Source organism: Mastigoproctus giganteus, chromosome 8, assembly GCF_048544385.1.
Source record: "Mastigoproctus giganteus isolate SK-2022 chromosome 8, ASM4854438v1, whole genome shotgun sequence".
Lineage (NCBI taxonomy): Eukaryota > Metazoa > Arthropoda > Arachnida > Uropygi > Thelyphonidae > Mastigoproctus > Mastigoproctus giganteus.
This window is the reverse complement of record NC_143582.1, coordinates 32908347-32922017: the sequence shown is the minus strand read 5'-3', so window position 1 is coordinate 32922017 and position 13671 is coordinate 32908347.

The window sequence follows — 13671 nt, the reverse complement described above, 5'->3', positions numbered from 1 at the left end:
GGTTTGAACATGCTCAATGCCAATGAGATTCTTCCTCTTGTTCAGAATAATCACCTGAGAGGGCATAAATTCAAATTGAGGAAAGACAGCTGTAGGATAGATGTGCAGAAATTTGCCTTTAGTCAGCAGGTAGTTGGTTGGTGGAACAGACTTCCATCCCTTGTTATGGAACTTGATAGCCTAAATAAATTTAAGTCTCAGCTGGACAGGTATTTCGAACGAACGGAAGGGTGAAATGGAAGGTTTTTTTTTTTTTTTTTTTCGGCTGATGCTGCATAAGCTTGCTTTCTTGCATCATATGTTTATGCTAATGCTAACCTATGGTAGTAATAGTAATCGTGACATGTGATGCAAGAAAGCAAGTGTGAGCTTATGCAGCATCAGCCAAAAAAAAAAAAAAATTCACACAACCATTCCATCTAAATGTTTGTCCAGTTCCTCCTTAAATTTATTTAACTTATCAACTTCCACAACGACAGATGAAAGTTTGTTCCAGCAATTAATCACCCGCTGGCTAAAGCAAATTTCCACACATCTATTCTACTTCGTTTTTCCTCAATTTGAATTTATGCCCCATTAGGTTCGTAATCTGAGCAAGTGGAAGAATCCCATTAGAATTCAGCGTGATCAACCCATTCAAGGCGTTATACACCTCAATCAGATCACCTCGCAGGTTCCTAGTCCCCAGCCGCTGCAATTTGCAGAACTTAAGCCTGTCTTGGTAAGAGGATCCCTTCATTCCCCTAACCAATCTTGTTGCTCTTCTCTGTACACACTCAAGCAAATCTACATTATTCCTAAAATGAATCCTTCAGACCTGTAAGTAGTACTTAAGGCATGTCCTGACCATTGCCTTATACAGAGGGACAATGACTTCCTTTTCCTTGCTAGAAAAATTCCTGTATATCATCGACAAAACCCCATGACCTGTCCTGGCAGCCTGTATGCATTGCTCAGAAAACTTCATATCTGACTGCACAATTACCCCCAGATCTTTTTCATTTTCTACTACCTTAAGTGTAGTACCACACAGTTGGTACATTTCTCTGGGGTTACTTCTACCCATATGCAGTACTTTGCATTTTTCAATGTTAAAACTTCAGTTGCCACTTCTCAGCCCATCTTCCCAAATTTTCTAGATCCTGTTGCAGTAGCACATTGCCATTACTGTCATTAACAACCCTGCAAACCTTTGTATCATCTGCAAACTTCAACACTAAGCCTGATATACTTTCATCAATATCATTGATAAATATACAAAACAACAGTGGACCCAACACCAAAACCTGTGGCACTCCACTAATAACATTAGTCCACAAAGAACAGCACGCATTGATTACCACTCTCTGTCTTCTCCCACTCAACCATCCTTTTATGCATTGTAGCAACTTACCCTTAATAATATTCTGCTCCAATTTGTACATTAGATTGTATGCGCAACAGTGTCAAAAGCTTTCTGAAATCCAAGTACAGGTCGACCACCACTAATCCGGCCAATGGTAATCCAGTTCCACCGCTAATTCAGACATAATTTCTGCAAACGTAATTTCAAATTTCCCAGGTCGGTGCACCGACCTGCTGCTACTGTTTTGGTGGCGTTGTTTGCAGCCTCAGCTGTTGGCGCAAACTCGTAAACACCGGCAAGCCATTCCCACTTGTTTTTCTGGATTTATTAGCATTAGCATTAGTAGAGGCATTTGATGCAAGAAAGCAAACTTATGCAGCATCAGCCAAAAAAAAAATAAATAAATAAATAAATAAAAAATAACCACTTCCACTTCACCCCTCTGTTCATTCGAAATACCTGTCCAGCTGAGCCTTAAACTTATTTAGGCTATCAACTTCCACGACAAGGGATGGAAGTCTATTCCAGCAACCAACCACCCGCTGGCTAAAGGCAAATTTCCTCACATCTATCCTACATCTGTCTTTCCTCAATTTGAATTTATGCCCTCTCAGGTGATTATTCTGAGCAAGAGGAAGAATCCCATCAGCATTGAGCATGCTCAAACCATTCAAGGCTTTATACACCTCTATCAGGTCACCTCGCCGGTGCCTAGTCTCCAGACACTGTAATTTGCAAAACGTAAGCCTTTTTTCGTAAGAGCACCCCTTTGTTCCATTCACTAATCTTGTTGCCCTTCTCTGTACTCGTTCCAGCAGCTCTACATCCTTCTTGAAATGAGGCCTCCAGACCTGTATACAGTACTCTAGGTGCGGTCTGACCATTGCCTTATACAAGAGAATAATCACCTCCATATCCCTGCTAGAAAAATTCCTATATATCATCGACAATCCACCATGAGTTACTCTTGCAGCCCGTCTGCACTGCTCAGAAAACTTCATATCTGCCTGCGCAACCACCCCCAGGTCCCTTTCATTCTCTACCACTGTCAGTGTAGTACCACAGAGTTGATACGTTGCTCTGGGGTTGCTGTTTCCCATATGTAGTACTTTACATTTGTCAATGTTAAACTTCATTTGCCACCTCTCAGCCCATCTGCTCAACCTTTCCAGATCCTGTTGCAGTAGCATAGTGTCAGTAGTGTCCTTGACAACCCTGCCAACCTTCGTATCGTCTGCAAACTTGGACATTAAGCTTGATATACCATCATCAGTATCATTTATAAATACAGAAAACAATAATGGACCCAATACTGAACCCTGAGTGACTCCACTAATAACATTAGTCCACGATGAGCAGTGTCCATTGATTACCACTCTCTGTCTTCTCCCCCTCAACCACCCCTTTATCCATAACAGCAATTTGCCTCCAATGCCACACTGTTCCAATTTGTGCAGCAGTCTTCCATGTGCAACAGTATCAAAAGCTTTTCTAAGATCCAAGTATATAATATCAAAGTTATTCCCTGCATCCAGTTATTTTGTGACTGCATCATAGTATCCAATCAAATTGGTCAGGCAAATTATTATTATAATTTACTCACATTTAGCCCCAGCCTTGGTTCCAATGCATAAAGGAAGTGCCTCTTGTGATGTAAAGTGCAAACACCGTACATTGTCCATAACAGATTAAGTTGAACTTCTGAAAAAACTCGAGAGCGGTGTGTCTGTGAAAAGTTTAACTCTGCTTAATCGTAAATTCCAGCAATTTCTCTTTTCTTCTTATATTAGTAATTTTCTTTTAGCCATTCCTTTTTAGAATTTTTTTTTTTACAACACACTTGCATAAACTTCTGAAAAAACACAACACAATATGCAAAAAATCTAAAATTTTTTAGATTTTTTGTAGATTTTTGGTGGCCCACTAACCAACTAGTTTTCACAAAATCTTCGCCTGCCTAACCTCCTTTCTGACTTGATTACAGACTAGCTTATATCAGCCCTAGGCTTCTGTGTCGCCTGATAATTTATATGCATTCCATGCATTTTTATTCTCTGCTACAAGTGTCATTAGTTCATATGACAACCATTTTTTTTTTTTTTTTTTTATGAAAACCCCAAACACGAAAGGTATCAAAACCTATAGTACTTGGTACCGTGCATGGGTTGAAAGAGAAGTATGGGGGGGGATGCCGGAAACTTTGCTCTAGAGACTAAACATGGGTTTCACCACTTCAAGCCTCCAATAAGCAAAGTGGTGGTATTTCACCAGTTGATGAAAGTCTTCTACCACCTTAGGCTTAAACCTTGAAAAATATTTCTTAATAGGTATGAAACTTTTAGTAACTTCCACGATTAATTCCTTGAATGCTTCCCACTTAGAATTTGCTGTTGATAACATCATCAGTTGATCCCACTGTACAGAATTTAAAAACTGTCTGATACCACTGTAGTCACTGTTACGGAAGCAAAATCCCTTTCCTTTACCCCTGATGGTAATTATATCTTTAAGTAAATCACACACCAGTACACTGATCACTGCCACCTAGTGGTTCCTTTATTTGTAAATTCTTAATACACGAATGATCACTGCTGATAACCAGATCAAGAGTATTACCCTCTCTGGTTGCTTCTCGAACATGCTTCTGCAGAAAACAATCATCCAATAAATCCACAAAAGTCTTACTAGTGTGCAAGTGACTAACCTACAAGTTCCACTCAATATCTGGGAAGTTAAAATCCCCCATTTTAAGACATTCTGATTTACTAGCGCACTCTATTTCTCTCTACAATTGTTCATTGTATTCATTCAACTCATTAGGCCTATAACACACTCCTACTCTTATTTTTGCTTTTGCAGTGCTTATGTCACACCACATTGACTCAGCAGTGCACTGCCTATTTATATCAACTGGGTGCACTTCTTTTGATTTTATGTTTTTCTTAATTCACAGCATAACCCCTCCTCCCTTCCTATCCTGTCTTTCTTTTCTGTACACATTGTACTCTCCAAATTCCAATTCTGCATTCCTAATATCTGTGAGACACCAAGTCTCTGATATTCCAACAATATCTGCCTTTGATGATTTGACCAACACTTCAAATTCATCAAATTTATTTATTATACTTCTAGCATTAGCAAGGGCACATGACGCAAGAAAGCAAGCTTATATAGCATCAGCCAAAAAAAAAAAACAAAAAAAACCCCGCTTATTTCACCAATCCCCTCGCTCCAAATGTTTGTGAAGTTCTGCCTTGAATCTATTTAAGCTATCAACTTTTACAACGACAGATGTCAGTTTGTTCCAGCAATCAACCACCCACTGGCTAAAGGCAAACTTTCGCCCATCTATCCTACAACCGGCTTTCCTCAATTTGAATTTATGTCCTCTCAGGCGATCATTCTGAGCAAGAGGAAGAATCCCATCAGCATTGAGCATGCTCAAACCATTCATGTCTTTATACACCTCAATCAGATCACCTCGCAGGTGCCTAGTCTCCAGACACTGTAATTTGCAAAATTTAAGCATTTCTTCGTAAGAGCAACCCTTTGTTCCATTCACTAATGTTGTTGCCCTTCTGTACTCGTTCCAAAAGCTCTACATCCTTCTTAAAATGAGGCCTCCAGACCTGTATACAGTACTCAAGGTGTGGCCTGACCATTGCCTTATACAAGGGGATAATCACCTCCTTATCCCTGCAAGAAAAATTCCTGTATATCATTGACAAGACACCATGAGCTATGCTTGCAGACCGTCTGCACTGCTCAGAAAACTCCATATCTGTCTGAACAATTACCTCCAGGTCCTTTTCATTCTCTACCACTGTCAGTATGGTACCACAGAGTTGATACGTTATTCTGGGATTGTTGCTTCCCATATGCAGAAATTTACATTTGTCAATGTTAAACTTCATTTGCCACCTCTCAGCCTACCTGCTAAACTATTCTAGATGCTGTTGCAGCAGTATACTGTCATTAACAACCCCGCCAACGTTCGTATCGTCTGTAAACTTGGACATTAAGCTTGATATACCATCATCAGTATCATTTATAAATACATAAAACAACAACGAACCCTAAGGGACTCCACTAGTAACATTAGCATCCAATGATTACCACTTTCTGTATTCTCTCACTCAACCATCCCTTTATCCATAGCAGCAATTTGCCTCCAATTTGTGCAGCAGTCTTCCATGTGCGATAGTATCACACCCCTTTCTAAGATCCAAATATATGATATCAGAGTTATTCTTTGCATACCGTTTCTTTGGGACTACATCATAGTATCCAATCAAATTAGTCAGACAAGACTTCCCCTTAACAAATGCATGCTGTGTCTGAGCTATAATTGAATGTTAACTGAGCTATAACATCTTGTCTGGATGATCCTGCAATGCTTCTCTAACCAGTGCCTCCATTAATTTCCCTGGAACCAAAGTTAAACTAACAGGTCTGTAATTACCTGTCTCTCTCTTTGGTTCTCCTTTGTGGATTGGGGTCAAATTTGCACATCTCCAGTCCATGGGTACTTCCCCTGAGTCCAGGGAAGCTCTTATAATTATGGCTAAGAGTTTGCTTACTTCCTTTGCCACCTCCTTTAATGTAACTGGATATATTCCATCCATCCCAGGTGCCTTTCTTATGTTTATCTTCAACAATTTCTCCTCCCTGAATAACTACTCATGTGTGAATGTAGATACAAAATATTCATTTAGTTTGTTAACCACTTGAGCAGGATCATTAACAGTTGTACCATCGATATCAAGTGGACCAATCTGATACATCCCCTTCCTTCTAGAGTTTACTAGAGTAAAGAACTCTTTGCTGTTTTTCTTTGCATCATTTGCCAAAGATTTCTTGTAATCTACCTTCGTCTGCCTAACCTTCTTTTTAACTTGATTAAAGACCAGCTTATATCTATTATAGGCTTCTGTGTCACATGTTAATTTATTTGTATCCCATGCATTTTTCTTCTCTGTCACATGTCTAATTAGTTCATCTGACATCCATTTAGGCCTAAATCTTGAACAATATTTCTTTGTTGGTATGAAAAGCGTGGTAGCTGCCAAGATTAATTCTTTGAATGCTTCCTATTTTGAATTTGCTGTTGGTAACATCATCAGTTGGTTCCACCATATAAAATTTAAATACTGTCTCAGACCACCGTAGTCACATTTACGAAAGCAAAAACCCTTCCCTTTACCCTTGATGGTAGTTACCTCTTTGAGTAAATCCCACTTCAGCACACTGTGATCACTGCCACCTAGTGGTTCCTTTATCTGCAGATTCTTGATGCATGAGGAATCACTACTGATAATCAGATCAAGAGTATTACTCCCTCTAGTTGCCTCCTGAACATGCTGCTGTAGAAAACAATCATCCAATAAATCCATAAAAACCTTGCTAGTGTATGAGTGACCAACCCAGAAATTCCAGTCAATCTCTGGGAAATTAAAATCTCCCATTATAAGATACACTGATTTACTGGCCCACTATATTTCTCTACACAATTGCTCAGTATATTTCTCAGATTCATTAGTCCTATAACACACACCTACTCATTTTTCCTTTCCCAGTGCTTATGTCACACCAAGCAGATTCAACATTGCATTGGCCACCAACATCAGTTGGATGCACTTCCTTAGATTTTGTGTTTCTTAACTAACAGCATAACCCCTCCTCCCTTTCTGTCCTGTCTATCCTTTCTGTACACATTGTACTCCCCAAATTCGAGTTCTGCACTGCTTATGTCTGTGTGACACCATGTCTCTGATATCCCAGCAATATCTGCCTTCGATGTCTTGACTAGTAGTTCAAGCTCATCAAATTTACTAACTATACTCCTAGCATTGGTGTACATGCAAGTATACATGCACCTGTTTCTACTAAGGCGCTCCGTAGCCGGGTGGGCAGGAGCAGCAGAGCGTAGCACACGCTTCTTGATTAGACCAGGGTCCGAGCCCGTGACCACCAAATACGGAGGATGCGGAAAGGTCAGGGAATGACCACCGCATATCCCTGGAGCGATATGGCCTTAGTTGCTAATGCTCCTAAAAACCAAATAACAAACAACAAACAAACCTGTTTCTACTCTTAGTTACCCTAACGCAGCCCATGTGTTTACTTGTTTCACTATGACTACCAGCAGTCCTGGAAATTCCCATTTCCTTGCTTTCCATTCTGCTGATGAATTGCATTTCAATAGAAGTAGTGCAAGACTAGGCACCAGACAAGCACAGACAAGGCTGAGAAAAATTCTACCGCTTGAGCCTTACACAATCTCTCCAGGGCCAAATTGATCGGCAAGGCTCTCATCATATACTCCCTCCTATCGTGTCTGGGCAGAATTGCAGACACCTTCAAATTCAACTGTAATTCACGGCTTTTTTCAACAGTGACTTGTACTTGTTAAGTAATTCTGCTGGTCTCCTACTCTTATATCATTAGTGCTAACATGTACGACAATATCACTCTTTGTGCCCTTAAAAGATGATATCTGCTCTACAACGTCATCAACCTTTGCCCCCGGCAGACATACCCTGGTCTTGTTTCATCTATCCTTTTTGCACAATACGTTCCCCGTTTCCCTGACAATAGTCACTTACAACAACTAGTTCCTTTGGGACCAGCGCATTCTGCATTGGGGTTTGCCGCTGTGTTGCGTTATGTTCAAGTGCAAGCTTTGGCATTGACTGAGAGCTTGATGGGCCCCTCAATTTAAATCCTTCAAGGGCATCCATCCTGTCCTTCAAGCTCTCATATAAACCCATAACAATGTTGATTGGCGCCTGATTTCCTCACATTCCTTACATCGCGAACACACGAAGACATTCCACTTGGCAATATCATGGCCTGTTCCTGATTGCTCGACCAACATCAAAAAGCAATGCATTTCAATAGATTGTGATTCAGAGGACAACTGCTCCCCTCAGTTCTCCCCTGAGCCACAGCACTTCCATTAGTTTGAGCCTTTTGCTTTGCTGCTCTGGTCGGAGTCATGATTTCTATTCAAGTTCAATAAAATTCCAATACAAAATATAATTCTAAACTTATATCCCAATGCAGTTATAGCACTATATATATATATATTTCCGTATCGAATGTTATCTTTGAGTTACGTTATATGACTTTCTTATCCGATGTTACGTTTGTAAAAACTAAGTGGCTATATTTATTTAGTTAAAGTACAATTCAATTGACAATGAAATTTAATACATTGGTATACATGCAAGTAGACATGCACCTATTCTTATTCTTAGTTACCCTAACACATCCCATATACCCACCTGTTTCACGATGACTGCCACCAGTCCCTGAAACCCCCATCACCCCTCGCTCCAGGCCACTGCTTATTCTAATAGAAGTAGTGCAAGAATCACCTTCACCTCTGCCTGCAGCTACTTTTAACCTTTTAGTCTGTGAATCTCCCCAAGCTAGCAGTTTTCCGACCCACCTAACACTGCCTCGATAGCATCAACAAATATTCTTGCACCCTTTCTATTTAAGTGTATCCCATTCCTGTAGAAGCAGTCTCTCCTATTAACAAGCACAGACCACGCTGAAAAAAATTCTACCCATTTAGCCTTGCACATTCCCTCCAGGGCCAAAGTTTTTGACAAGGCTCTCATCATGTACTCCCTCCTATCGTGTCTGGGCAGAATTGCAGACACTTTCAAATTTAATCCTAACTCACGACTTTTTTTTGCAACATTGACCTGTACTTGTTAAGTAAATCTGCAGATCTCCTACTCTTAATGTCATTAGTGCCAATGTGTAGAACAATATCACCCTTTGTGTCCTTAAAAGGTGATATATGCTTCACAATGTCATCAACTTTTGCCCCTGGCAGACATACCCTGGTCTTATTCCATCTATCCTTTTTACACAATATATTTCCTGTCTCCTTGACAATAGAGTCGCCAACAATAACTAGTTCTTTTGGGACCAGCGTATTCTTCCTTGGAGATTGCTGCTGTGTTGCCTGATGCACAGGAGCGATCTCTGGTGTTGAGTTGGGCAGCTGAGAGCTTGACGGGCCCCTCATATTAATTTCTTCGAAGGCATCTGTCCTACACATCAAGGTGCCTCCGTAGCCAGGTGGGTAGGTGCAGCAGTGCATAGCACATGCTTCTTGATTAGACCGGGGTTCGAGCCTGTGATCACCAAATACGGAGGATGCGGAAAGTTCAGGGAATGACCACCGGATATCTACGGAGCAATATGGCCTTTGTTGCTAATGCTCCTAAAAACCAAATAACAACAACCTACACCTCAAGCTCTCAAAGATGCCCATTAGAATGCTGAGTTGAGGCCTAATTTCTAGACACTCTGCACCTGGCACACACAAAGACATCCTCCTTGGCTAGATCATGTTCTGTTCCAGAGAGTTCGGCAAACACTGCACAGGTTGCACATTTTTTTAGGCTGTGATGCGTTGGAGAATCGCCCCCCCCCTCGGTTCTCCCCCGAGTCACAGCACTCCTGCTACTTTGTGCCCGTTGCTTTGCTGCGCTAGTCTGGGGCATGATATTTTAAATTTATTTAATTAAATTTAATTAATTAATTATCAGAACTACACTATCTAATAGAATCCTAAATGCAGTGATGCATATTATGCTATGTAATTTTGTTATCTATCCAGTTATATTAAATGATGGGATCTATCCAGTTATATTAAAGGATGGGATCTATCCAGTTATATTGAAGGATGCATCGAAGGAAGTAAGCAAACCCTTAGCCATAATTATGAGAGCTTCCTTGAACTCAGTGGAAGTCCCCATGAACTGGAGGTGTGCAAATGTATCCCCAATTAGCATTAGCATTAGCATTAGTAGAGGCATTTAATGCAAGAAAGCAAGCTTATGCAGCATCAGCCAAAAAAAAAAAAAAAAAAAAACCACTTCCACTTCACCCCTCTGTTCGTTCAAAATACCTGTCCAGCTGAGCCTTAAACTTATTTAGGCTATCAACCTCCACCACAAGGGATGGAAGTCTGTTCCACCAACCAACCACCCGCTGGCTAAAGGCAAATTTCCGCACGTCTATCCTACATCTGTCTTTCCTCAATTTGAATTTATGCCCTCTCAGGTGATTTTTCTGAGCTAGAGGAAGAATCCCATCAGCATTGAGCATGCTTAAACCATTCAAGGCTTTATACACCTCTATCAGATCACCTCGCTGGTGCCTAGTCTCCAGACACTGTAATTTGCAAAACTTAAGCCTTTCTTCGTAAGAGCACCCCTTTGTTCCATTCACTAATCTTGTTGCCCTTCTCTGTACTCGTTCCAGCAGCTCTACATCCTTCTTGAAATGAGGCCTCCAGACCTGTATACAGTACTCTAGGTGTGGCCTGACCATCGCCTTATACAATGGAATAATCACCTCCTTATCCCTGCTGGAAAAATTCCTGTATATCATTGACAATACTCCATGAGCTACTCTTGCAGCCCGTCTGCACTGCTCAGAGAACTTCATATCTGCCTGCACAACCACCCCCAAGTCCCTTTCATTCTCTACCACTGTCAGTGTTGTACCACAGAGTTGATACGTTGCTCTGGGGTTGCTGTTTCCCATGTGTAGTACTTTACATTTGTCAATGTTAAACTTCATTTGCCACCTCTCAGCCCATCTGCTCAACCTTTCCAGATCTTGTTGCAGCAGCATAGTGTCAGTAGTGTCCTTAACAACCCTGCCAACCTTTGTATCGTCTGCTAACTTGGACATTAAGCCCGATATACCATCATCAATATCATTTATAAATACAGAAAACAATAATGGACCCAACACTGAGCCCTGAGGGACTCCACTAATAACATCAGTCCACGATGAGCAGTGTCCATTGATTACCACTCTCTGTCTTCTCCCCCTCAACCACCCCTTTATCCATAGCAGCAATTTGCCTCCAATGTCACACTGCTCCAATTTGTGTAGCAGTCTTCCATGTGCAACAGTATCAAAAGCCTTTCTAAGGTCCAAGTATATAATATCAAAGTTATTCCCTGCATCCAGTTCTTTTGTGACTGCATCATAGTATCCAATCAGGTTGGTCAGGCAAGACTTCCCCTTAACAAAACCATGCTGTGTCTGAGCTATAACTGAAGTCTTGTCTACATGATCCTGCAGTGCTTCTTTAACCAGTGCCTCCATTAATTTTCCTGGAACAGAAGTTAAGCCTACAGGTCTATAATTACTTGTGTCAGCCTTTGATCCTCCTTTGTGAATTGGGGTCACATTTGCACATTTCCAGTCTATGGGTACCTCCCCTGAGTCCAAGGAAGCTCTCATAATTATGGCTAAGGGTTTGCTTACTTCCTTTGCTGCCTCCTTTAATATAACTGGATAGATCCCATCCACCCCGGGTGCCTTTCTTGTGTTTATCTTCAACAGTTTCTCCTCCACTTTACTCCCAGTTATTTCAAGATTCTGTAGCTTACTGCTAGAGTTGAATACACCTCTGGCATTCCCCTCGCTGAATAACTCCTCATGTGTGAATGTCGATGCAAAATATTCATTTAGTTTGTTAGCTACCTGAGCAGGATCATCAACACTTGACCCATCAATATCAAGTGGACCAATCTGATTCATCCCCTTCCTTCTAGAGTTTACATAAGTAAAGAACTCTTTGCTGTTTTTCTTTGCATCCCTTGCCAAGGATTTCTCGTAATCTGCCTTCGCCTGCCTAACCTCCTTTGTAACTTGGTTGCATATCAACTTGTATCTATCATAGGCTTCTGTGTCATGTGTTAATTTGTATGTATCCCATGCATTTTTCTTCTCTGCCATATGCCTCATTAGTTCATCTGACATCCATTTTGGCCTAAACCTTGAACAATATTTCTTAGTTGGTATGTAAAGCCTAGTAGCTTCCAAGATAAGTTCTTTGAATGCTTCCCATTTTGAATTTGCTGTTGGTAACATCATCAGTTGGTCCCACTGTATAGAATTTAAATACTGTCTCAGTCCATCGTAGTCGCCTTTACGGAAGCAATAACCCTTCCCTTTACCCCTAATGGTAGTTACCTCTTTCAGTAAATCCCACTTCAGCACACTGTGATCACTGCCACCTAGTGGTTCAATTCACAAAGGAGGTTCAAGAAGTAACACAAACAATTATAGATATGTTAGCTTAACTTGTGTTATTAGCTTAACCCAAGAAAAATAATGGGTTACTGCTTAAAGAAGCATTGCAGGATCATCTAGACAAGACTGCAGTAATGGTGAAGACACGGCATAGATTTGTTAAAGGGAGGTCTTGTCTGACCAATTTGATTGAATACTATGATGTGATCACAAAGGAACTGGATGCAAAAAATAATTTTAATATCCTATACTTGGATTTCAGGAAAGCTTTTGATACTGTTGCACATGGAAGAACGCTGTACAAATTGGAGTGGTATGATATTAAGAGCAAGTTGCTACAATGGATAAAGGGATGATTGAGTGGGAGACAACAGAGAGTAGCAATCAATGGACACTGCTGTTTCGTTGACTAATGTTATTAGTGGAATTCCCCAGGGTGCAGTGCTGGGCCCATTGTTGGTTTGTGTAGTCATCAATCATATTAGCATTAGTAGGGGCATATGATGCAAGAAAGCAAGCTTACGCAGCATCAGCCAAAAGAAAAAAAAAAAGCCACTCCCATTTCACCATTTCGCTCGTTCAAAATACCTGTACAGCTCAACCCTAAATCCACTTAGGCTATCAACCCCCACAACAAGGGATGGAAATCCGTTCCACCAACCAACCAACCACCCACTGGTCAAAGAACTTTTGCACATCCATCCTACACCCCTCCTTCCCCAATTTGAACCCATGCCATTCCAGGCGATTATTCCGAGCAAGAGGAAGAATCCCACCAGCATTGAGCTCACTCAAACTATTCAAGGCTTCACACACCCCAACCCAGACCACCCCGCAGGCGTTTAGTCTCCAGACACTGCAATCCGCAAAACCTAAGCCCTTCTTCGCAAGAGCAATCACTAATCTTGTTGCCCCTCTCTGTACTCATCCCAAAAGCTTCACATTCCCCTCTCCCCTAAAATCAGGCCGCCAGACCTGCATACAGCACCCAAGGTGCTGTAATTGGATTCATCCCTTTCCTTCTAGAGTTTACATAGGTAAAGAACTCTTTTCTGTTTTTCTTTGCATCCCCTGCCAACGATCTCTCATAATCTGCCCTTGCCTGCCCAATCTCCTTTGTGGCTGGGTTACAGACCGGCCCACATCTATCACAGGCCTCCAAGCCACCCATTAATCTACATGTATCCCATGCATTCTTCTTCTCCGCCACATGTCTCACTAGTTCATCTGACATCCACCCAGGCCCA